We start from the raw sequence: 26241 nt of genomic DNA on the forward strand, positions 1-26241 counted from the left end.
GGGGCCAGGGGCACACGAAGATTCCAGCAGCAGAGGAGAGACGAGGGGCCAGGGGCACACGAAGAGTCCAGCAGCCGAGGAGAGGCAAGGGGCCAGGGGCACACGAAGAGTCCAGCAGCCGAGGCGAGGGGCCAGGGGCACACGAAGAGTCCAGCAGCCGAGGAGAGGCGAGGGGCCAGGGGCACACGTAGATTCCAGCAGTCCTTTCCAGCGAGGCAACAGGAAAAAAACCTTCACATGAAACCAGGAAGAAAAGGCAGGAAAAGTGGAATGCAGGGGCTTTATGGCCGCAAATTTCGCGGCACTTCCTGCAATCTCAGATGATGTCCCCCTCATTGGTGCAACGTCACTGGTGACGTTCCTGCCTGCTGATTGGAGAAAGCGGGAGCAGCAGGCCAATCGCAAATCCCTTTGAAATGGTTGAATACTTTGCCACGTAGGACAGGAAAACAAGACAACAAAGGTAAACTTTTCAGGTGGAGTGTGCGCCTCCCCTGGGGGCCGCGCCCTACAGATTGAAGAACACAGCTCTAAGGCAATATGGATGGTGCGCCCTCTGCAGTTTATGCAACGTGGTTCTGGTGTAGTATATTCTGTGTAGGATTTTTAATTGTACCAGTCTAAGCTTAGCAGAAATTCCCACTTCTCTAGGCGACGCCAGCGCCTCCTGCCATTCCGAATTATCCATATCTCCCACCTCAGACACCCATTTGCCCCTTAGCGGTACTGTCGGGTCCGGCAGGTTATTGATTAATTTCCTATACGTGAATGATGTGGCGCGTTTGTGCATGTGTTCTGTAAGCAATCTATCCTCCACCGGGGAGGACTCGGGGACCTCCGTATTCCGCGGTATCGCTGCCAGTAGTGCATGTCTTACTTGTACGTATCTGTATGTCTCAGTCGGGCCTAAATCATATTGCTGTTGGAGTTTCGGAAACGGTATTACAGTCCCTTTGTTCCACAAATCCCCCACCGTGGAAATGCCAATGTTGTCCCATTGTGTGAACCCCTTGCTACTTCGCAGTTGTCCCAGTCGTTTGCTGTCCCAAAGTGGGGTAAGTTTAGTAATAACCCCTTTCCAACCTAACTTCGCCTGCGCCGTGTACCATAACATGGCCGTATGTATCGTGGGTCCCTCCAGCTTCTGCGTTAAGCCCCAGTTGTATAGTATGGCCAACATGTTGTTCATGCCCAACTGTGCTCTATCCGCCCTATAGGCTGGATCTTCTTGAGATGTGTGGATCCATTGGTTAACGATCTTAAGATGCGCCGCCCAGTAATACAATTGTAAGTTCGGGAGCCCTATCCCTCCATCGTACCAACTTTTACTTGCACACCTTTTTGAGGGAGTAGAGGGCTCCCCAGTCTTGTACAGAAATCTGAATCTGGCTGTCAGGAGCCCTTAAAGCCCCCTCCACTGTCTGCCGTGTTCTTTCATGGGCCTCTTTGAAGCAGACTTCCCATGGCGTTGTAGGATTACTCATCAGTGCCAACAACAATGGCCAGTTGGGATACGCTGAGTCTCCTAGATGGAAGTTTTACAGAAGGGCAACATTTAGTTACACACTTTCAGATCCTGCTACTTGACATTTTCCACACAAAGTTAGGACAGATCACACTTACCTACAAGCCAGTTCCTCTCCTAAAGTAGCTTCGACATTAGCTGTGGTACAGTACTGTTCCGCTGTCTGAAGGCATCATGTGCAGGTCCTGCAAACCGGGCACAGACAAATCTGCTAGGCACACAGCTTGCACATTGATAGAATGGGAGTGCTTCCTGTTCCAGTAGACTTGCTCCCTGTTGTGTGGTGGTAATAAGGCAATATGGGTGCCATCAATAGATCCATATACAAGTGCGATGTGACCTAATTCATAGCCTTCACAGTGGCTAAATTCTCACCTCTGGAGAAATGGATATAGATGCCCTCTTGTCTCAAAAGTGATGCTAGCACCTCTGTCAGTACCAGACTGAACATAGGTTGTGACATTCCACCTGAAATCAAAAGGCACACAATTGATGGACGGAATACAGAACAAATCAAAACATTCACCCCCAGTCAAGAGATCTGGGATAAATCCATCATTTTTTTTTTTAATTTATTTTATTTAAGAGTTTTATATAGCGCTGGCTAGACCCGGAGGTATCAGAGCGCTTTACATGAGGATCAACAATATAACAGAAAATCAACGATGTAACAGAAAAAGTTCTACAATTACACAATAAATCCCCAAAAATTAGGCAATAAAATTAGGAGAGGAGAGAAAGGAGCGAGAAAAGTAGTGGAGGGGGCAGGGGAGGTGAGAAAGGGAGGATAAGGGAAGAGAAAATACAGAGAGACGAAAAGAAGTCTGTCTAAAGACCGACTGGGTAGGTGATGACCAAGGAGGGAATCCACGGCCCATCTCCCCTATAGCTAAACCAGGTAGCTCCATCGGGCATCAGACAAAAAAGTTCAGTCTCAATACATTGAGAGAGAGAGGAGAAGGAGAGACATAAATAGAGGGAGGAAGTGGGAGGAGAAGACAGGAGGGACGAAAAGAAGTGCAACAATGTGGTTTAACAGTATAACAGAAAAAGATCAACAATTACACATTACATCAAACAATCAGCAATACATTAGGAGAGGAGAGAAAGGAGAGCGAAAAGAAGTGGAGGGTAAGGGAGGTGAGAAAGTGAGGATAAGGGAAGAGACAACCGTAGAGACAAGAGGAAGTCTGTCTAAAGAACGACTGGGTAGGTGACGACCAAGGAGGGAATCCACGGTCTATCTCCCCTATAGCTAAACCAGGTAGCTCCATCGGGCATCAAACAAAGTAGTTCGGTCTCAAGTGTCGAGGGAAGAGGTTCGTAGAAAAACAGGATGGGAGGGATATACGGCAGAAAGACGAAGGAAAGACTGCTCAAGGACCGGCTGGGTAGGTGACGGTCGAAGGGGAAGTCCTAAAACCCATCTCCTCTATAGCTATCAGGTAGCCGCCATGCCACCCCAGTTTAGACCTGGCCATATGCAAATCAGTCTTGACCCTGTGCCTCATGGGAGCAGACCAGCCCAAACTGCCAAGCCAGGTCCTCCCTGGACCGGAACCAAGCATCTTAGGACCAGGGTTTGGGGTTTCACCCCTCTTCAGCCAGGTTAGCTTGATTCCAGTGGCAGAGTGAGCCCAGGACCAACATCTGGGCATACCTGGCTGTTGGAAAGTCATCCTGTGCCTTGGGCACCCCCCAACGTTTTGCTGACTGATGCTGGTGGTAATGGATTTTGACAGACCCTGGGCTCTGCCTAACCAGGCCCAGGGCCAGTGCTGAGCTGAAAGGAACACATTAGAATACAGTTAAAACACCCAACATACACTAGGGTACACTATGATATGGTGGGGTACCCCTGTAATTGGCATGACCTACCCCATAGGCCCCTAGTATATAATAGGGCAGGGGATTGAAACTACCTAGAAGTCCCCAGTACCCTGAGGCATGGCAGTTTAGAGGCCAGCAGCTTTTTATGCACTAGCATGTGTGCACTGCTGAAGCCTGAGGTCAGTTTAAAAGCAGCACTGGGTGCCAGGCCTGCTTATAAACAGTAAATTGTGCCCAAACTCGACTTTGATGGTAGGGGCACTTAAAAATGGAAAACCTACAATGTTTGGCATATTAGGGACCCCCAGGGTCTCCCCTAGGTATTCCCGGGTGGGGGGGTGGGGGTTCAGTTATCTATAAGGTAAACCCTTATAAAATGAGTGTATATGCCTTAGGTAAACTGAAATTTCACCATATTGTGTTAAAGTGCGGCTCAAATTCAACTTTGATGCTAGGAGCACTGGGTAAGGAGGATCTGCAATATTTCTGCAGATTCAGAACCCCTAAAGTTTCCCCTATTTGCACAAGGGGTGGGGGTCCTGTAGAAATTAGGGAAATACTTATAAAATATGTTTTTATAAGCCCTGATGCTAGAAAACTGGCCCAAGTCATTTTCCCCATTGCAAATCCCATGGCCCATAGGTTAACATGGCAGGGAGTTATTAAAGAATAACTCTCGATAGGAAGGAGATAGAGCTACCTTTCAAACTCTTCCTAGAATGGTAGGAAAAAATCCAACAATATTATATTGTTGAATTTCTTCTAAAGCGTACATACAAGAAGTTATAAGACTTTCTTGTTTGTAAGTTCAAATTCAGCCTTCCAGTGGTCTGCCCTGATTGGTCAGAGTTAAGTGGATTAGCCAGGTTGCTTTGAAGAGGTGATAAAGAGCCCCTGGGGTTAACAATTCTGCTGGGAGGGCAGTGTGCTGGTCTATAGGAATGCCAGGCCAGGGGGTGGAGTCGTAAACCAAGCTCTTCAAAGGCAGTGGGGAGGCCTGGGGAGGCCTGGGTGTCAGTTTCACTTTTATACTCTTGACCCAGAGTCAGGGCTAGGCTTAAGGAAGGTATGTGCAGATGGTAGGGGGAGAGTCCATGGAAATAAGCCATCACAGGGGGTGTGTTTAGCCAGCTTTTACCTCCTTGCTGGAAAATCAGCCATTATGGATTTGGAAGATTTGATGCACTCTGGGACAAAATAATGCCACACTCTACAGGATGTGGTCATAACTAGGAGGAGTTACCCTACTCTCATTGGTCAGAAGTGACCTGTTGCTTGACCCAGAGAATTTTGAATAAGTATCTGAGAGTGGCAAAGCCCTCCAGATCTGCTGCTTGAAACTGAATGAAGCTTTTTGCTGTGCAAGGAACTCTAAGGCCTGACCTATGAAGACTGCACCATCTGAAACTGCAGCCCTGTGGATTATCTTGCTGGAAAAGAACTAAAGAGTAGACTCCTTGAAAGCTACAGGTTAAAAGAAGCTCAACTGTAACATCACCAATTAAAGCTACACCTTGGAGACCCATCAGTGGATTTGTGAGGGTTTTGTACCAGTGGATTGTGGGAACTGAAGTCCTCACCTTTCAAGGACCATCTTGGAGCTTCCAGACCCTTGGAGTAAGTTTGAGACACTTTGGGACCTCTTGAGGTCAGGAAGAAGTTCAAGAAGTTTGGAGAAGTTTGGACTAACTTTGAAAAAAAGCTCCATAGAGGGACCAACTCAACTGGCCAGCCAGGCCGCCTTCAACCGCGAGCCGGACAAGCCAACCAGGTTCTTCCCGCTAAAAGCTCCATAGCATTGACTTCCAGAGATTGACCTGGACTAGAGAAAATCTGAAGCCGGTGAACCCTCACCGGATCCTGCTACATGAGGATCATCGAGAGACCCCGCGAGAAAAAGCTCCAGAAAAGTTTCTAAGTTCGCTCGTAGAAGTTGACCGGGAGCAACCGCGAGAGCCAAGATGCCTGCCTTCCATCGCATGTGGACCTGGATTCCTGGTTTCGCCCGCTGAAGCTATTTGAAATATTTTCTATGTCCGCTCCAGGGAAGTTCACCGGGACCTCGTCAGAAAGTCAAGCCGGGGAAACTCTCACGGAATCCGGATTGCCTGGGAGCTTCAAGGGGACTCGAGAGAAAAATCTCCAGAAAAGTTTCTAAGTATGAAGGTAGAAATTTGGCCCGGGACCTGCCGAGGGCTGTAGCCACTCAGGACTCCATCGCGCCCGGCCTGAAACTTTGACTTTGCCCCTGTCTATCGCGAGCAGGTATCACAATATGGTGCTATAATCTTCTAAGAGCTTTATTTTATTAAATCTTTGAAAATTCATATCTCCGGTTCCCTACATTGGATTTTTGTTGTTAATTGCTCGCAGCCACATTACCAAGGGTTGAGCATAGGAATAATTTTTTAAGACCTATGCTGGGTCCTATAGTGGCCTTATTGCCAGTGGCAGACCTACATTTGCCCCTACCAATAACGACTTTCCAACACTAGCGCAAGAAAACAAAAAAAACACAATTGATGGACGGAATGCAGAACAAATCAAAACATTCACCCCACGTCAAGAGATCTGGGTTAAATCCATCATTCTTTTGCTCACCATGCCACCCCAGAAACCGGTCCCATGATGTTTGTTTCCGGTCCAGGGACGACCTGGCTTGGCAGTTCGGTCTGGACTGTTCCGATGAGGCACAGGGTCAAGACTGATTTGCATATGGATGGGTCTAAACTTGGGTGGCATGGTGAGCAAAAGAACAATGGATTTGACCCAGATCTCTTAACTGGGGGTGAATGTGTGATCTATTCAGCACTCCGTCCATCATTTGTTTGCGTAACACTTTTTGCCCTAATTGGGATGGGGAGGCCCAGACTTGCTCACTGTGCCACTGTATTCATGCTAGCCTGGCTGATGAAGGGTAATACCCAGACACCGGTTCCATGATGCTTGTTTCTGGTCCAGGGAGGACCTGGCTTGGTAATGCGGTCTGGACTGTTCCCATGAGGCACAGGGTTAAGACTGGTTTGCATATGGCTGGGTCTAAACTGGTGTGGCATGGTGAGCAAAAGAATGAAGGATTTAACCCAGATCTCTTGACTGGGGTGAATGTATGATTTATTCAGCATTCCGTCCATCATTTTTTGCGTAACACTTTTCGCCCTAAGTGGGATGGGTATGCCCAGACGTGGGTCCCTTGCTCACTGTGCCACTGGATTCAAGCTAGCCTGGCTGATGAAGGGTAATACCCAGAAACCAGTCCCAGGATGCTTGTTTCCGGTCCAGGGAGGACCTGGCTTGACAGTTCGGGCTGGACTGTTCCTATGAGGCACATGGTCAAGACTGATTTGCATATGGCTGGGTCTAAACTGGGGTGGCATGGTGAGCAAAAGAACGATGGATTTAACCCAGATCTCTCGATTGGGGGTGAATGTATGATTTACTCAGCATTCCGTCCTTCATTTGTTTGTGTAGCACTTTTTGCCCTAAGTGGGATGGGTATGCCCAGACGTGGGTCCCTTGCTCACTGTGCCACTGGATTCAAGCTAGCCTGGCTGATGAAGGGTAATACCCAGGAAACGGTCCCAGGATGCTTTTTTTCCGGTCCAGGGTGGACCTGGCTTGGCAGTCCGATCTGGACTGTTCGCATAGGGCCCACGGGATCAAGACTGATTTGCATATGGCTGGGTCTAAACTGGGGTGGCATGGTGAGCAGAAGAACGATGGATTTACCCAGATCTCTTGGCTGGGTGTGAATGTATGATATATTCAGCATTCCGTCTATCATTTGTTTGCATAGCACATTCCACCTGAAATGGCAACAGTGCATTGAAAAGAGCCTGTGGCCAAAAAATGCAAAACTGATGTGAGTTTCACTAGTGGTGGTACTGATGTAGGATTATTTAGCTGAGGTAGGAGGTTAGGTACCAACTGATGGCATAGAACCATGGCTCTTTTACTATTTAAACTGAACTTTGTGATGATGTGTCATTCCTCCATGGTGTGTAGGTCAGGAAATGGGTGGAACACAGGTGGCTGGCATCTCCTTCATCTCCCAGGGTACCTATGTAAGGAGCAAGACAAAAGTTGTACTGTGATGACAGTGTGCAGAGTGACATTTGTGAAGAGTGAGGCTAAAGTTGTGTCTGAAAATAAATGCTCCATGAAGCAGTGCATAAAACAAATTTCATTGTGAAAGCTTGAACATCCACCAGTCATCCCCAAGGTGACATTCACAGGTCTTTAACTGAACTGAGCACATCAAAAACTGTGAAAAATGACAATTTCTACAACGGCGAGGCTAGCAGCACATGTAAAGTCAAAATCCCTCCAACCGCGGTGTAAAATGCCGCTAAATGTGGCCGATTTACAGTTTTCCCAACTGCTAACAAGGTGGCTACCTGACCTCGCTAATAGGACCACTTGAACATGGCTGCTGGCAGTAGTCGACTGTGTGGTAGGCAGTCACATGCATGGAGGTCACAGCTATTGGCTTACATTGGGGATAGTGGTGGTTGCTGTCCAATGGCTGTGTTCGCCAATGCTGATGACCACGTACTTGTACGCGTTCGTTGGAGAATAGCTCACTTGCCTCCTGACACTGCTATATCAAGACATCCTCCATTTTCACTGTGGTTTTCACCTCTGGGAGCAAACATGCACGAACTACAGGGGATAGTGCAACCCTTTTACGCCAGTGGAGCTGAACAGCCTGAGTGATGTGGTCCTTCCCCGGAATTCTCAGCTCAGTGGCTTACTAGAGGAACAGGTAACTTTTTATAATACTTTTATTCCCTCACTTTGACTTCTTCCTTTCTGTTCCCCTACAATATGTCTCTGAGTACTGTAGCTACAATGTGTTGTCCAGTTACATCATGGTATATGTGAAATATGATGTATGGGTTTACACCATGAGCCAAGGCTGTAAAGTGTTAACATTATTGGATGATGAACGAAGCCAAATGTATCGTTCCACTCATCCCTCAGCCCAAGTCAGACTGTGAAAAACTGTCGTCTGAAAGATAAGGTAGCCATACCTCACGTACCCCTGCAGAGTGCGAAACAACCATATGATCACACATGGAATGGCCTGATGTAGGACTTTTCTATAGTGATTTAGATGGAAATGTGATGTTCATATGGCATACGTAGCCTCAGCCTGCAGAAAGGAAGGCCTGATATTGATATATGGCCAGTCTGGGCCATGGCCCAGCCTCGGCCAGAGTTACTGTGGTAAGAGAACCGATGCACAGAATACTGTCCCTTTAGACCTGCCAAACCATGGATGTTCATAGAAAGAGTGATCTGTTCCACTAGTAGACCTAAAGCTGTCATATTGATAATTTGAGCCATGGTGACTGAGTTGATCCCCTGACCTGACACCTCATTCCATTGAAACACAGTGTCAATGCGTGTTTGACAATTCTGTCCCTTCACTGACACAAGTCTGTGGCAATTTGCAAATAGTATTGCTTCCACTGTACAGGCCTATTGCAGATATGAGGCATGAAAAGTGTAGATGTTAGGTTTTGAAGAGCTTTAGAAATGTGATTCATCAGCTTGGCTACTATATTCCCTATCACACAACACATACAATAATATGTTTATTGTCATCACTGTTACAGTGTGTGATGTGGTAAAAGGGGTATCCTGTGATGACTGTACAAACAAAATAAACATATTATGACTCTAAAGGTTATTCAAATAAGTAGTCCCCATGTCTACACAGCCTCAGAAAGGTTGCTCGGAGTGTCACACATACCAGCCCTTACCTTGTGACCCTAGTCTTATGATGTTGTGTATCCTATGCATCTTGCCAGTAAGGACCATATACATCATTGAAATACGGCTGGCAGGAGAGGTGTCTGGACAGTCATGGAGAGGTTGTGTACCCTTCAGAAGGTCCAAATGGTGTGTTGCGGGTGATGGAACCTCACATCTCATTCCATGTAGGATGGGCCTGGCCTACATGATGTTATTTTTGTTGCTCAGTCAATGTAGGTCCAGGGTTGAGGTTACAAGAAATCAAAAGAGAGAGCGAGGAAAAACAGGAGTGGCATGTTCCTTTCCCCAAGTTAACTTTTCACAATCAAAAATGAACAGGCTCATACGGATATGTTTGTGCATCAAAAAAGTATTTAGTGCAAGAAAACCAGTAGGTTTTTTAGAAGAACCCTCACCCACCAAATGCATTAGCTGCAGCTGATCCGGATCCTCTTGTATCAACTCACCCAAAGAAACTCACTACTCATTCAAACAATAACCTACTAAATGCATGGGGTCTACCAAGCATTACAGTGCATTGGCTGTGTGGAAATTTCAGTGCGTGCTACCTACCTTTCATCACAAAAACACTGGAACTGGAACCAGGCAAGACCTGGTATATAAGACGACGCACCAACTGCAATTCTATGAATGTGATATACTTGATAACATGCCCCTGTGGTCTACAATATATCGGTATAACCAGCAGGAAAATCAAAGGAAGGATTTGCGAGCACCGAAGCACTAAACGTTGCAAACGGAACACCACAAAGATGAGTGATCATTTTTTGCAAACTTGGTCATACTACTAATGACATGAAATGAGTGGTCATTGAGCAAATAGACTGCACCCAAGAAACTGTTCAGAACTACCTTCTGGAAAAGGAGCAGCGTTGGATCTATCGTCTGTCCACACACAGAAATGGATTGAACGACAATATCCCATGGAATGCAATTACCAACAGATAACCATCAAGTGGTTTACCACTTTCCTTGCCTCTAGAAAATATCTCCCTAAATTCTGAACCACAATAAACCCAATGCGCATTTTTTTGTGTTATAATTTTTAGTGACATTTTAAAAAGGTCATCATAAGTACAATAAAGTTAATAATAACTTACAATTTGAATGATATGAATAAATATACAAAATACATGGAAAAGAAAAAGAGAAACTGCATATATGATAAATACTATGCACTAATAAATAACACAACTATAAAGATAAATAGTAAGGTAAACAGTTGAATAAATATGGTGTGAGAAACGTTAATTATTTAAATAATGCAAGCAACATATATAAGAAATATAAAAGTCTTAAATAAACAATTATAGGTTAACTCAATAGATATATAAATTGAGTATAAAGATTAAACATTGTATATAACTACAAATTTAGAAAATAGTAACATGACAAATCTCCTTAGCCCTCGAGGAGTAATTCATTTGTAAAATTGAAAATTGTAAAATATATCGAGAAAGGAATATTGAATAAAATATAGAAAAATAGTTTATATAATAACTAACAGAGCATATCAATAGAAGTTAACCGATGCACATTTTTATAATGAGTATTTCCGCAATAGATCCAATAAAGTCCATATGTTTCTGATAAAGTCCACAATATTTAGAAAGGACTTATCTACTGAAAAAAATACTCTTACAACACACTGTTCTCATGTGAACACACTTAAGGCCATTTTATTTTATTGCATTTTTCCATTCCTTTTTTCGACGTCCAATTTCTGGGACAAATGAAATAGGTAATAGAAGCAGGCAGTGGACCTTGAAGAAGTAAGTACGGGGGAGCATTATTTAGTGGCCTTCCGGTACGGGGGAGCTTTCTCTGCTGGCTTTCCAATATGGATGAGCTGCAGCTAATGCATTTTAACTTTCATTTGCTGAAGCTTCTTAACAGAGTGTGACTACAGGCACTGCCTCCCCAGGGACCCATGTCACTGAATCTAAAAGCAACATAAGTATGAAATTATTTTGTCTTTTCCTAAATAATTCTTGTTTTTCCTTTAGACACTACGAAAATAGCACATAAACACTGAACTGTAGAGCACGAGGATAACGTTTCTCTGTTTTAAAGCAGCGAGTCTCTAACATAGATTAGATCACCATCCAAGTCATTAGATTTCCACCATTTGATGGCACTAAATCTAAGCATGGGGCACTCGAATCGCATGTAATCAGAATGCCTGAACTGTGCATGCCACAATTAACGGAACTTACTATTATACATTTTCTCAGTATTGCATCAAAATCGTTTTTGTGTCATATCTACGTTTACCTTATCTGCTTTATCTTTTAAGAAACACCTGCTAGCTGAGAATTGTAAGTTAGCCTATTTAATAGGTGAGAATATTATTACCCTCTTACACCGCGTACACCTTAGCTTGTGTGTACACACTTCCTGTAGACTAAGCTAGTTGGTCAGCCTTTTTCCCTTGGTCCTGACGAAATCCAACAGAGTTACGGGTATTTGGCTGAAACATGTAGACCACCTTTAGGATACAAGAGTAAGGTTAAATAACTCTAACATATCCGGATATCCTAATTTTTAATCCTATCACAACATTAAGTTTCGCCTGTGGAAAGAGATCCTGTAGATAGTTTTAATTCACTACCATCACCTGGCAGATATAAAACGAACAAAAAAATTAAATAAATACCAGCTCTGCTGTAATCAGGCGTCAATGCACTCAGGATCTTGGGTGGGAACCCATTGATGAAGCATGCCACCAACTAGATTGGTGGGTGAGGGTTCTTCTAAAAGACCTACTGTTTTTTTTGCACAAAAACCTTTTTTGATGCACAAATGTATCTGTATGTGCCCATTCATGGTTGAGGTTATTCATCAGATGACCACAAAAGTGTGCATTCATGTTCTAGCTGTGCTTAGCACGTAACATGGACACATTTAGTATGTTGACTCTTGAAGGATTGTGCTACATGTCAAAGTGATGCGTATTGAGCAGACATTCTTCTCAAACTTGCATTTACAGTCTATTGCATCCATACAGGTCAGTGCCCATCAGAAGAAGGCCATTAGGAAATCCATCACTCAGAAGTTGCGGACCGTGGGGGTGTACAACTGGCATAGTGCCCACTGCCAGAAGAGGTAGGAGGACCTGTGGCGCTGGACCCTCAAGATCACAGAGGTCCAGCTGGGGATGTTGGCCCAACATGAAAGGGGTGCCCGCCGGACCCTGACCATCCCTAATTGCCCGTATCTAGGCGGTGGCCTTCCCCTATCTTGATGGACAGTTGATGGCCCAACAGCAGCGACAAGGGAGTAAGTCCTGACCAGACATAGACATGTTACTCTTCCAACTTTGTGTGTTAAAGGCAGGCATGTCCTAACCAAGATTAGTGGTGGCCCATGTGCCACACACAATTTGAGTAATTGTTATTGTAAGTGTGGTAGAAAGTGCATCCTGCAGTGCTGTTGCTATTGTCTTTCTGACCTGGAAGACAGTAGAGTCCTGTCCACATTCAAGCCTCTCCTTTTGAGCAGGCACTTGGCTGAATGACGTGAGTAATTGCCTTGGTTCAATCAGCATTAGTGCCTACATGTTGGCCAGTGGGCATTTGGTTGATGGTTCATCTGCAATAGTGTTTCTGAAACTCATTCGCTGGCTGGTAACATGCATGACTGAGTGAGACGTAGCACTGTGGGTATCCTATGTGAGTGTCTACTTATCCCCACAAAGCAATCAGAGTATGTAATACCAAGGAGTGGTGTGACGTCCCTGTCCTTGGTGACTCTAGTGATCCCACATCTTCATCTCATAGATGTTCAGGGACACTCAAACCTTAAAAAAGGTATATTGGCTTGTGGATATACAATCTCAGATTGACGTCATCACCTGTACCAAGCAGGATTGAGGATGTTCATGTGGCTATAAAGAGTGTTGTGCTGTGTGAATTTGGCAATGTTAGGACCTCGTAGTTTTCTGGGAACTTTATTTGCGAAATATGTTACATAGCCAAACTACATGTGTAGATATTCCATTTTTATTTTCAGGCAGTGGTCAAATGATGAAATTTTGAGTCCAAAGTGTGCAATGCAAACACAAGGAGATGATGGACGGAGAGCTGAAACTTTTCAGGGAGGACCTGGCTTAGCAGTTCGGTCTGGGCTGTTCCCATGAGGCACAGGGTCAAGACTGATTTGCATATGGATGGGTCTAAACTGGGGTGGCATGGTGAGCAAAAGAACAATGGATTTAACCCAGACCTCTTGACTGGGGGTGAATGTGTGATCTATTCAGCACTCCGTCCAACATTTGTTTGCGTAACACTTTTTGCTCTAATTGGGATGGGGAGGCCCAGACTTGGGCCCCTTGCTCACTGTGCTACTGTATTCATGCTAGCCTGGCTGATGAAGGGTAATACCCAGAAACCGGTTCCATGATGCTTGTTTCTGGTCCAGGGAGGACCTGGCTTGGTAATGCGGTCTGGACTGTTCCCATGAGGCACAGGGTTAAGACTGATTTGCATATGGCTGGGTCTAAACTGTTGTGGCATGGTGAGCAAAAGAACGACGGATTTAACCCTTATCGCTTGACTGGGGTAAATGTATGATTTATTCAGCATTCCGTCCTTCATTTGTTTGCGTAGCACGTTTCGCCCTAAGTGGGATGGGTATGCCCAGACGTGGGTCCCTTGCTCACTGTGCCACTGGATTCAAGCTAGCCTGGCTGATGAAGGGTAATACCCAGGAACCGGTCCCAGGATGCTTGTTTCCGGTCCAGGGAGGACCTGGCTTGACAGTTCGGGCTGGACTGTTCCTATGAGGCACATGGTCAAGACTGATTTGCTTATGGCTGGGTCTAAACTGGGGTGGCATGGTGAGCAAAAGAACGATGGATTTAACCCAGATCTCTTGACTGGGGGTGAATGTGTGATCTATTCAGCACTCTGTCCATCATTTGTTTGCGTATCACTTTTTGCTCTAATTGGGATGGGGAGGCCCAGACTTGGGTCCCTTGCTCACTGTGCCACTGTATTCATGCTAGCCTGGCTGATGAAGGGTAATACCCAGAAACCAGTACCAGGATGCTTGTTTCCGGTCCAGGGAGGACCTGGCTTGACAGTTCGGGCTGGACTGTTCCTATGAGGCACATGGTCAAGATCGATTTGCATATGGATGGGTCTAAACTGGAGTGGCATGGTGAGCAAAAGAACAATGGATTTAACCCAGACCTCTTGACTGGGGGTGAATGTGTGATCCATTCAGCACTCCGTCCATCATTTGTTTGCGTAACACTTTTTGCTCTAATTGGGATGGGGAGGCCCAGACTTGGGTCCCTTGCTCACTGTGCCACTGTATTCATGCTAGCCTGGCTGATGAAGGGTAATACCCAAAAACCAGTCCCAGGATGCTTGTTTCCGGTCCAGGGTGGACCTGGCTTGACAGTTCGATCTGGACTGTTCCCATAGGGCCCACGGGATCAAGACTGATTTGCATATGGCTGGGTCTAAACTGGGGTGGCATGGTGAGCAGAAGAACGATGGATTTAACCCAGATCTCTTGGCTGGGGGTGAATGTATGATATATTTAGCATTCCGTCCATAATTTTTTTGCATAGCACATTCCACCTGAAATGGCAACAGTGCATTGAAAAGAGCCTGTGGCCAAAAAATGCAAAACTGACATGAGTTTCACTAGTGGTGGTACTGATGTAGGATTAATTAGCTGAGGTAGGAGGTTAGGTACCAACTGATGACATAGAACCATGGCTGCTTTACTATTTAAACTGAACTTTGTGATGATGTGCCATTCCTCCAAGGTGTGTAGGTCAGGAAATGGGTGGAACATAGGTGGCTGGCATCTCCTCCATCTCCCAGGGTACCTATGTAAGGAGCAAGACAAAAGATGTACTGTGATCACAGTGTGCAGAGTGAGATTTGTGAAGAGTGAGGCAAAAGTTGTGTCTGAAAATAAATGCTCCATGAAGCAGTGCACACAACAAATTTCATTGTGAAAGCTTGAACATCCACCAGTCATCTCCAAGGTGACATTCACAGGTCTTTAACTGAACTGAGCACATCAAAAACTGTGAAAAATGACAATTTCTACTATGGCGAAGCTAGCAGCACATGTAAAGTCAAAATCCCTCCAACCGCGGTGTAAAATGCCGCTAAATTTGGCCGATTTACAGTTTTCCCAACTGCTAACATGGTGGCTGCCTGACCTCGCCAATAGGACCACTTGAACATGGCTGCTGTCAGTAGTCGACTGTGTGGTAGGCGGTCGCATGCATGGAGGTCACAGCCATTGGCTAACATTGGGGATAGTGGTGGTTGCTGTCCAATGGCTGTGTTCGCCAATGCTGATGACCGCGTACTTGTACGCGTTTGTTGGAGAATAGCTCACTTGCCTCCTGACACTGCTATATCAAGACATTCTCCATTTTCACTGCTGGTTTTCACCTCTGGGAGCAAACATGCACGAACTACAGGGGATAGTGCCAACCCTTTTACGCCAGAGGAGCTGAACAGCCTGAGAGATGAGGTCCTTCCCCTGAATTCTCAGCTCAGTGACTTACTAGAGGAACAGGTAACTTTTTATAATACTTTTATTCCCTCACTTTGACTTCTTCCTTTCTGTTCCCCTACAATATGTCTCTGAGTACTGTAGCTGTCATATAGCTACTGTATATCTTTATAATGTGTTAAGTTAGCATAGGCTCATTAAATGTTTAAACGCCATTTTTCCTTTTGCTGCTTCTGCACACGACACTTAATTGTTGATTTAGCTTTCAACCTAGTAGTTCGTTGTGGTTTACATGAGAATAATATGTTATTACTCTGAAATCAGCTTTGCTTAATAAACTATGTCTGTACAGAGAGTGCTGAAGCTTCAGGAATAACACGATACAGAATTGTTATGAGGTCTGATCTTCGCGCCTTCATAGACATAACATAAGTGCAGCTTCTGCCAACTTTGGGCTTGAGGCGGGTTTTATATTGCTTTGCTTGAAACACACAAACACACTTGATGCTGTTCGCATGCAGAGAGACCTGGTGTATGCTGATGTGATCTCTTCATTCTAGGATCCTGAGGTATGGGCCCGCCCTGCTAAAACCCAAAGAGACTTTCTTAGCTATTAATACAATATGTGAGTTAGGGAGGGTGAGAAATAAGTGTGTTAACCCTTATTTATTACAGCAAGTTAACATGCTGTCACCATTTGCTTTCTATGGACTAGTAACTATGCTGATAACTTTGCTTCTGATAATATGTTTCCTTGTATTATCTAAGATACTGCGTCTGAGAAAACGGCATTAGTAAATAAACATTTCAAATGTGCACGTGTCCTCATTTACTCCATGTTCTGATTGTATAACGAAAGAGTGCTCATGTGTTCCACGTAACCCGAGGTATTGTAAGTTCATGTTCTGGTTTGTTATGACCAATGAGACACTGTAGCTAGCTCGGTAAGGGGTTTTTGGGTACTGAGGTGAGTTTTGGGTCACCCTAATTCGCCGAGGTTCCAATCCTCTGTGCACAGTTCTGTGGGAGAACAGAAACCCTGCTACATGGCGCCCATACGTTGGTGGTCTTATATCATGACACTCGAGTAGTATATCGTTCAAACCTTAACCCCTTCACTGTCGTTTCCGGAAAACGGTGGTGTCGGAGAAACCTACCTATTTTTTGAAATAGGTCTTTTCAAGCTTGAATCTATCAAAAACGGTTTCTTTGAATTACTACCCAGTTGTGCTACAAAGTTTCCTTTGTTTTTCAGTAGTTCCGGTGTAATCATGGCGCAGGCTGTGGACATCCCGCAGCATAGTCACATTGCGGTGCGCAACCATTTACAGGCTTTCCAAGTCCCGTTAGATGGCTTGGCTGTGATTTTAGTGGTGTGTGCAGATCCGGCGTACCCTTTCGAACTGTTTTATTCGTGGGTAACGTTTCCGGGAGTGGACGCAAATTCTGGTGTGTTCCACACCTACACACCCTCCCTTGTACCGGCTGAGTATACGCCGTACAGGGCACTGGAAATACCTATTGATCATTGGCAGCCTCGCGTTTGGTTTGGTGGCGCCCTACCCCACTCTTTGTCCGCTGCGAGGTTGGGTCCTTTGTCCATTCCAGGCACAAATTGGCCTGCATTGGGTGGATTCACCCCGCACCCGAATCATGGCGCTTGTCCCCTTGCGGATATTCGCAGACTACACGTTGTCTCGATTGCCGTTATTCGTGCATTAGTGCAATACATAGGTCGTCATCTCCCGGGTGGTCCTCCGGGGGGTCCGGCCGTTCAAACGGAACATGGCGGTTTAAGGCTCAATCCGGTTATGGTCAATTCGGTTTTTGGTAAGCGACCCGATGACAAAGATGAATTCCCTTTCTGGCTTGCCGAGAAATTTGACCAACTGGAGGCTGTGTTTCCGAATTCTACTTCTGCTGATAAACATAGAATGTTGACGATTACTTTGCCTAAGGATTTAACTCCTGAACTTGTTGACTGTGAAAGTTGGGGGAAAACTTTTGTGGCCGTTTATACGAGGTGTTTCGGCACCCCGTCTATGTCCGTACTGCCTACGATTGTTAAGCGTGTTCAGGATGATCACGGACCGGAAGCAGCGGTTGAATTGGGTATGCGCCTGTGTGGTTCTTTTGAGATTGTTAGCGATCTCATACTCTCCAATATAAAGGGAGATGCAGTGAACTTTCAGGTGTCGAATGCTTTGGCTGCTCTGCCCGATGCCGATAAACCCCGACAGTTAGCGAAGATAGTTGTGGCCGCATATAAAACTATTGGTCGCACTAGTAAGGGTCTGAAATATTTTGCTGTCAAGGAGAAAAAACAACCACAAGGGCAGTCTGCTGCGGCAGATGTCCAGCCCAAGTCCAAAAAACAAAATTGGTCTAAAAATCAGAAACAGGGGAAGCAACAACAGCAGACTCAGGATTCTTATCCTGCGCCACAAGTTTCTGCTCCGACAGAGAGAGTTTATGACTTGCGCGATCGCGCGATGATTAAATCACCTGATCGTTTTCAGGTTTCTGATCAACGCTCTCCTCGTTCCTTTCAGGACTCATCGGCCCCAAAGACCGGTGGAGGAGGAGGCGGAAGGGGACGTGGTGGCCAACAAGGACGTGTCCAGCCCCGCCAGACAGAAGGCGCAGGGAAGCAGGAGGATTCTACGCCAAAGAGACCGCAGTTTGCGAAAAAGAAAGTCGCAGCCTTAACAGCGCATCGATATGCCACAGATAGTGAGAACGTGGCTTCGGAATCTGACGTGGGCTCTGACCTTGCTGGACAGCGCGGCGGAGATTACCATAGTGAGAGAGGCGCTGCGTCCACTACTGAGGGTGACAGCGACTGATATCTACGTTGTAATAGAAACAGCCGATACAAGACTTGCTCCCCCTGAAAGACTTTATGAAATTGTCCTGTTAATTGAAGGTGACATACAACGTACCATCAAAGGGGTATTTTGGGAAAATCTTTCGTCTACGTATGACATTTTGCTTTCGGAGGCTGACTGGCCCCCACCTTTTGTGCTCGCGGCACCGCGAGGGGAGGAGGTGATCCTCCCCAGTTTCGCGAACACTGTCTCGAAAGAGCATGCGCAGCATTTTGCAGAAGAGTGGGCTCGGGCACTCGCACCGGCTCTGTACCGTAATCAATGTGGTTGGGATAAATTGTCCCCGAGCCACGAAATTCCCTTACGGTCTCAGCCGCAGCCTCAACCTCAATATCCCATCCGTCGTGAAGCCAAAGCTTCCGTCGCGGAAATCCTTGACCAATTGGAATATCAGGGAGTTATTGAAACGGGTGTGTCACCGATGAATAATCCTCTTTTTACTGTGACCAAGCCTGACGGATCGTATCGTTTGGTATTGGATTACCGGCATTTAAACTCGCATTGCCGTAACTGTGCAGTACAGAATACTCACGGCTCTGCCCTGGTGGATAGTCTTGTGCGTAAGCGTTTTAAAACAACGCTTGACATTTCCAACGGTTTTTATGCCCACAGATTGGATAGCTTGAGCTCCCAATGGACCAGTTTTCCGTGCGCTGGGGTCCAAAAACAATTTCGGCGTCTCCCAATGGGCTATAAGAATAGTCCTGGTATATTTACCGCTCGCATAGTCTCTCTTTTGGAGAGAATCGACCCAGATGCTTGCTCGTACGTGGATGACATATATCTCACAGACGACGAAATTTGGGAGCATCTGTGTCATGTGAATTCGATTATTTGTAACTTTGCAGATATGGGTTACAAATTTAACTTTGCAAAATCGCACATTGCTGAATACACAGTGTTGTTCCTGGGCTATGAGCTCAACAATGAAGGTAGAGGTTTGGCTCCTCACTTCTTGGAGAAATGCGCACAGTTGCGCGCTCCTACAACACTGAAAAAATTACAGTCTTTACTGGGCTTTTTAAATTTCGGGAGGACATACATTCCGGAATATGCCCAACGTATCAAGCCTTTGTATGCTTTGATACAACCAACTTTTTCCAAATCATGCTGGCTGCCTGAGCACTCAGCCATCTTGCAATCCTTGCAGGCTGATCTGCTCGCTTCTAAGTTCTTACTGACTCGTGATAACCATACCAACCTGGTGATAAGAATAATACCGGGGACAGTGGGTTTCACGTACCTCACTTTTGATGAAGGAGACACAGTACCTATTGTTTACAAGTCACACTTGTACACTTTGGCTGAGATGCGGTTTCCCACTGTGGAAAAGGTTTTAACAGCTGTGCAGATGGCGATTCTTAAGGAACGAGCTCTGTCACAGGGGAAACACATGTTGGTTGTTACACCCTGTCCTCATTTGGAGGCAGTCACGAAAGCCTGTGTACCAAATTCAAAAGCTTTGCACCCTCGGTGGATTCAGTGGGCTGCGTCCTTGACGTCCACGGATGTCACGTTTATTTTTGACGCCTCGTTGCGGTCGCAAGAGTACTTGCAGTATGAGTTTGTTCATCCTGCTCCTCTAGCTATGCGACCTTTGGAGGACTTCCATTGCATCATTTACACTGATGGTTCGGCGCAGGTTGCGCATGGCTCTAAACATGCCTACGTTTCCGCATGCGCCATTGTGGTCGGTGCCATGTTGAACGATGAGTTCATGTCCAGGGAAGTGCACACGCTGCCTCTGGGAGATTGCACCGCACAATTGGCAGAGCTTCGTGCTCTCTTACTAGCGTTGGAGTACGCTGATCCTAGTGTTACTACTCTTATTGTAAGTGATTCTTACTACTGTGTCCAGTCTTACAATGAAAACTTGTTCTTTTGGATTCAGAATTACTTTCGTGATTCCAAGGGTAGCACAATAAAACATAAGATGATCTGGGTTCGAGTGGCGGAGCTTAAGGCTACGTTGCCGCTCGTTTTTGTAATTCATACTCTTGGCCACCAGCGTGTTAGAGTCCACGCTGTCGGTAACTCGCTTGCTGATGAAGCAGCGAAATCAGCGGTGTCTACATACTTAGTTGCAGCAGTTACTCGGTCCAAAAGTAAGATTGATAGTGACATCTTGGCGGCTGTTGCTGCCACTGAGAAGGGAGGTAAACATCCTACGGGGTTCCCTTCGAAGTACACATACCACTTAAGTCCCGAAAAGGTTCCTTTTGTGAAAATTCCTGATGTTGGAGAATGTTTGATTCCCAACTCGGATCGCAGGGCTGACTTGATTACAGCGGCTCATGAAGGTGTGGCGTCTGCGCATGCGGGCGTCTCGGCCACTGTAACTCAATTACAACAACGTTTCTGGTGGCGGGGACTGTACAAACAGACGTGTGATTATGTCCTTCTTTGTGACATTTGTCAGCAGATTAAACCTTCGACTGCTGCGCGTCCGCCACAGACACAGTTGTACATTTCTAATAAACCACTAGGTTGTGTTTATTTAGATCACTGCGGTCCTTTTTCCTCTGATACTGCGTATAAGTACATCTTAGTAGCAGTTGATTCATGCACACGCTTTGTGTGGGTCTGGCCCCATCGCAGCGCTGATTCACGGACTGTCATCAGAGATTTGCGTATCTTTATAGGGATTTTTGCCTGTGGTACCTTCCATTCGGATCAGGGTCCGGCTTTCGCCTCTAAGGCGTATAAGGATGCCATGAATTAGTTGGGGGTCCAAGTCAAGTTTTCGTCTCCCTACAGACCTGAGGGTAATAGTGTAGTGGAGCGAATGAACCGTGATTTAAAGCAATCTTTGACAGCTCGAGTTATAGGCACGGGCAGAAACTGGCTGGCCCACCTCAATGGCGTGCAGCGTGCTCTTAATAATCTCCCTAGAAGGTCTCTGGGTGGGCGGACCCCATACGAAATGCACTTTGGCATCAAGATGTACGTCCCTGACCTTGACGGTCTAGACTGTGTGGCTCGCGCCGCAACCTTTGACGTAGATGAACATTGTAATGTTTTACAGGATCTACAAAAAACCAGAGAGAGTCTTGCAAAGGAACATTTGCCCTCCACGTCGGATGCTGCGTTGCAAATCCCGGTAGTCGGCTGGCTACCCCAAGTTGGAGAACTGGTTCGAAAGAAGATCGATAACAAGAAAGAATTTGGTCCTTCCTATCGAGCTCCGGTTCCAGTGCTTGGAGTGAAGGGCACAAGAACAGTCATTTTACCACCACTTCCTGGTCGTAAGGAAAACAGGTTTATCTCAATTGACAATGTCAAGATACACAGAGTGGCCGATTCTTCTTAGCATGACACCAGCTGTTTCCTGTCTTTCCATTGTGAGAAATTCAGTTTTGCCCACTGCTTCTAATCATGAAACTGAAGTGGCCATCGAATTACCTGCAATTTCCAGTCCTTTATTAAGTACTTTGCCCGGTACAGACCATGATGAAATAGACTATACTTACCCCACTGACTTGTCCATGCCTGACCTGCAAGCCCGTTTGGCCACAGAATCCAGATTTTCATTTGACACTGTTTCCAATGCCTCGAAGAAACCCTCACGTTTTGCAGTTTATGCCAGCTTATTTAAAAAACATTTTTTAATTCCCCCGTGGACATATATTTGGCTGGTGTTTTTTTCAATTTACCTTTTTATGTCAATTCGGTTTGTGTTTTATTTTTTCCGCTTGGTAAATGGACACTATGTCGAGGAAAGAACATGCATTCGACATCTCAATGGAACTTTGGCCCCCCTTTCCTCATCGCATTCTGCACACATACTGAGAGGAGACTTGACATTTGTTAACATCACTGCTTGGCCTGTCCTTGATGGGATAGTGTGGAATGCCGTTAGATTTCAAATTCATGGCCCTACGGAGGTTATTAATGTCCCTAATGTGCGTAGAGTTAATATGGGGGATGTGGTGAAACAAAACATACGTTCTGATGATTGGGATGTTCAGGCCGTAGAGTCTTTGTTTTCTGATTTGAAATACTATGCTGCCTTTGATGCTGAAGATTTATACTTAGAATCTGCTAATTATGGCGATTTGTTTTGCTTTCAACATTTTGGCAATCACTTCTTGCATAAAACAACCTCCCAGGAGGAATACTGTGAATTATACACAATGGGAGCATTGCCCAGCTCCTAAACAAGGCAGTTCAAGTACTTTTTTGAAAAAGTACACTTATTTCACTGACTTCAATCAGTCTAATCCCGAGTCCTTTTATTTCAAAATGACACAGAAGCCTATGTCCAAGGTTAGACTTACCGATACCAAATTATTGTACTCGAAGTCCTTTCTTGATCAGCTGGCTGTTGGCGGCTATGAATTATGGAAGGAAACTATTGACCTAAAATCAGTTTGGGGTTCTAAATGCTGGCAGGTACAAGGCACTGAGGCTTTGCACCGTGCATGTCTCATCCCGAATCAAATGTTGTTTTTGAATTCCTCTATTTCACAAACGACGTGCTTTGGATTGGCTACTTCGAAAAAATTAAATTTTCCAGCCATCCCAGAGTTAGAAGAATATTCTGGCTGGAGTAATTATACTCAGTTTTCGATTGGGGACTTACATACCCTATTGCTGAATTCATCCTTTAACATATCCAGTATGGACCCTAAAGGTTGGCTGGTGTGGCACAGAAGTGCTGATTCATGCCAGCACAGTTTTCTGGGTTTGTCTAAAGGCTTTACACAGGTCAGACCTGATCCACGTTTTGAAACTGAACATTCTGTCACAACTTACTCTGTGGGCAAATTATGTCAAAGTTGGCTGAAACATTCTGAATTGTCAGCAGTTAAATTACATCTTGCAAAACTGAATAATGATGTTGATTTAAATGATTTCATAAAAGGCCCGGCTAGTGGTAGAACAAAAAGATGGATATATGCTGTTTACAATGAAATCTGGAAGACCTCACAAATTGAGGCAGCGACACGACTTTGAGCTATAGATCAAGCAAATCCAGAGAAAGTGCTTGCAGTGGTTGACAATAGTATTAACATGCTTTCATCCCGCATTTACACTTTAGATAATATTGTATCTTCTGTAGTGGATATTGTGCATGATGAAGTATCTGTGTTGTACCATGGTCAGAATCAATTACGTTCTATCATGCAATTTGCATGGACCCTTCAAACACTCAAATCTGGCAAGGTGCCATGGACCTACATGAATGTTTCTTCTCTCTTTGCCCCCTTTAATTTAACTGACAAGCAGCGCTTGCTTTCTATGCGAGATGCTTCTTTTTCTATGTTACATATTGAGAGGTTAGAGTCATTACCTTTTTCTGTGGCAGAGGCATCCGCTGCAACGTGGCTTATCCACGGTTTGATAACATTACCTTTTGCTTTGTATAAGTTTACAAATTGTATGAGATGTGTTGCCATAGGTCGCTATGAGCCTTTAGGTAGTGCATTTCTCCATGAAGTGTGGTCCCTCCCTTTCACTTATAGATGTTTGAAAGACGGCCAGGAAGTTTATCTGAATGGGGAGGAATGTACAGAAACTCCAGATCACTCGTTAATGCGTAGGCACATACAATTACACGGTTCTTGCAACCAGACCGACCAAATTTAGCCTGTGTTTTAAAAGGGACTCCGGTTCCAGCGATCATCCCGACTTTTACCTTACTGGGGAACGGAAGTTATTTACTTTTAAATAATGAAGATTGTTGCGGGTTAATTAAAGGTGTAGCTTATGTGGTAACCGTAACTGAGCGTGTAGTTTGCTGCAGAAATGTCCTGTACCCACCCACACATTAAAATAGGGATGTTTCCATCTGGCCACGCATCCCAACCTTGAAAGCAGAGTTCAACGGCATGAGCAGACTAGGGCTCTATTGTCCCAGAAAGAAGTGGCCTTGAGTTCGGCTCGGGAAACTTTCATGCTTCACATAGCTAACACCCGGACTGAGGTTCAGGCCCTTTTAAATACTGATTTACCGTTGCATTTTGGCGAAATGATACATTCTATCTTTAACGCGTCCTCCACAACTGGGCTGGCGCATTTTTTTAAAACCGTTAGCAGCGGTCTTGTAACTTCATTTGAAAAAATATTTGGAGTGATCCCTGCTTTCTTCCATTCCATCTTTTCGAGTTTGTTTGGAGGATTCCCGGTTTTACTGGCACTGGCGGCAGGCGTTCTAGTGGTCCTTTGCTTCCTTAAATATGGATGCCCCACATGTGGAAGAAGCCGCCCAGCCCCTTCTGGCGCTGTTTCGCAACCGGATGCTTGAATATTATGGCACGCTGCCGCTTGCGATTTTAAGCACGGCATATGGATTATCGTTTCGATTTTCCTACTTCACCTGTGTCCAGCCTGTGTTTCATTGCCTAAGCTGTGATTTTGACTGGGCCATTGATTTGTGTCTCTGCGGTCTGGTTTCTCCTGACGTCGACTTTAATCAGCTGATGAGTCCCATCGTTACTCACGAGTTGGTTTGTACTGGCGAAAGGATTATGGCCTTAGCAGCGATGCATGGACTAATGGGTCCTTGGAACATACTCGCAGCAGCGCAAGATTTCTTGGCACTGAGCTTTCTTGAAAACCCACCGAGTTGTCCTCTGATGGTGATAGAGGCTCCGGTACTAGGAGAACATGTATGTTCTTTTCCGCTTTTAAATTGGATTGCTGACCTGTTTTCAGATGAAGACGGTGATTTCATATTGGAGGCTGTTGCTGCATATTTTTCGTATTCAGTCTTGCCTTAACTACCGTTATTGATTTATGATGATGCCACCTTTTTCATTTCATTTTTTCACCCCCCGGTCCTATTGACTTGAATGCTATTTGACCACTAAAATTGACATTTTTAATTTTTGGTTTTGTAGTTTTTTATAATTGTAAAGTTGTTCATCGTTCTTGAACTCTGATTTCATGAAGTTGGCCTTATCTTATCTTATCTTATCCGTGCTCGGATCATGGGGGGGTGTCATATAGCTACTGTATATCTTTATAATGTGTTAAGTTAGCATAGGCTCATTAAATGTTTAAACGCCATTTTTCCTTTTGCTGCTTCTGCACACGACACTTAATTGTTGATTTAGCTTTCAACCTAGTAGTTCGTTGTGGTTTACATGAGAATAATATGTTATTACTCTGATATCAGCTTTGCTTAATAAACTATGTCTGTACAGAGAGTGCTGAAGCTTCAGGAATAACACGATACAGAATTGTTATGAGGTCTGATCTTCGCGCCTTCATAGACATAACATAAGTGCAGCTTCTGCCAACTTTGGGCTTGATGCGGGTTTTATATTGCTTTGCTTGAAACACACAAACACACTTGATGCTGTTTGCATGCAGAGAGAGCTGGTCTATGCTGATGTGATCTCTTCATTCTAGGATCCTGAGGTATGGTCCCGCCCTGCTATAACCCAAAGAGACCTTCTTAGCTATTAATATAATATGTGAGTTAGGGAGGGTGAGAAATAAGTGTTGTTAACCCTTATTCATTACAGCATGTTAACATGCTGTCACCATTTGCTTTCTATGGACTAGTAACTATGCTGATAACTTTGCTTCTGATAATATGTTTCCTTGTATTATCTAAGATACTGCGTCTGAGAAAACGGCATTAGTAAATAAACATTTCAAATGTGCACGTGTCCTCATTTACTCCATGTTCTGGTTCGAAATGATTGTATAACGAAAGAGTGCTCATGTGTTCCACGTAACCCGAGGTATTGTAAGTTCATGTTCTGGTTTGTCTAAACATTG

This window comes from Lissotriton helveticus, chromosome 2_1 (assembly GCF_964261635.1).
Source record: "Lissotriton helveticus chromosome 2_1, aLisHel1.1, whole genome shotgun sequence".
Lineage (NCBI taxonomy): Eukaryota > Metazoa > Chordata > Amphibia > Caudata > Salamandridae > Lissotriton > Lissotriton helveticus.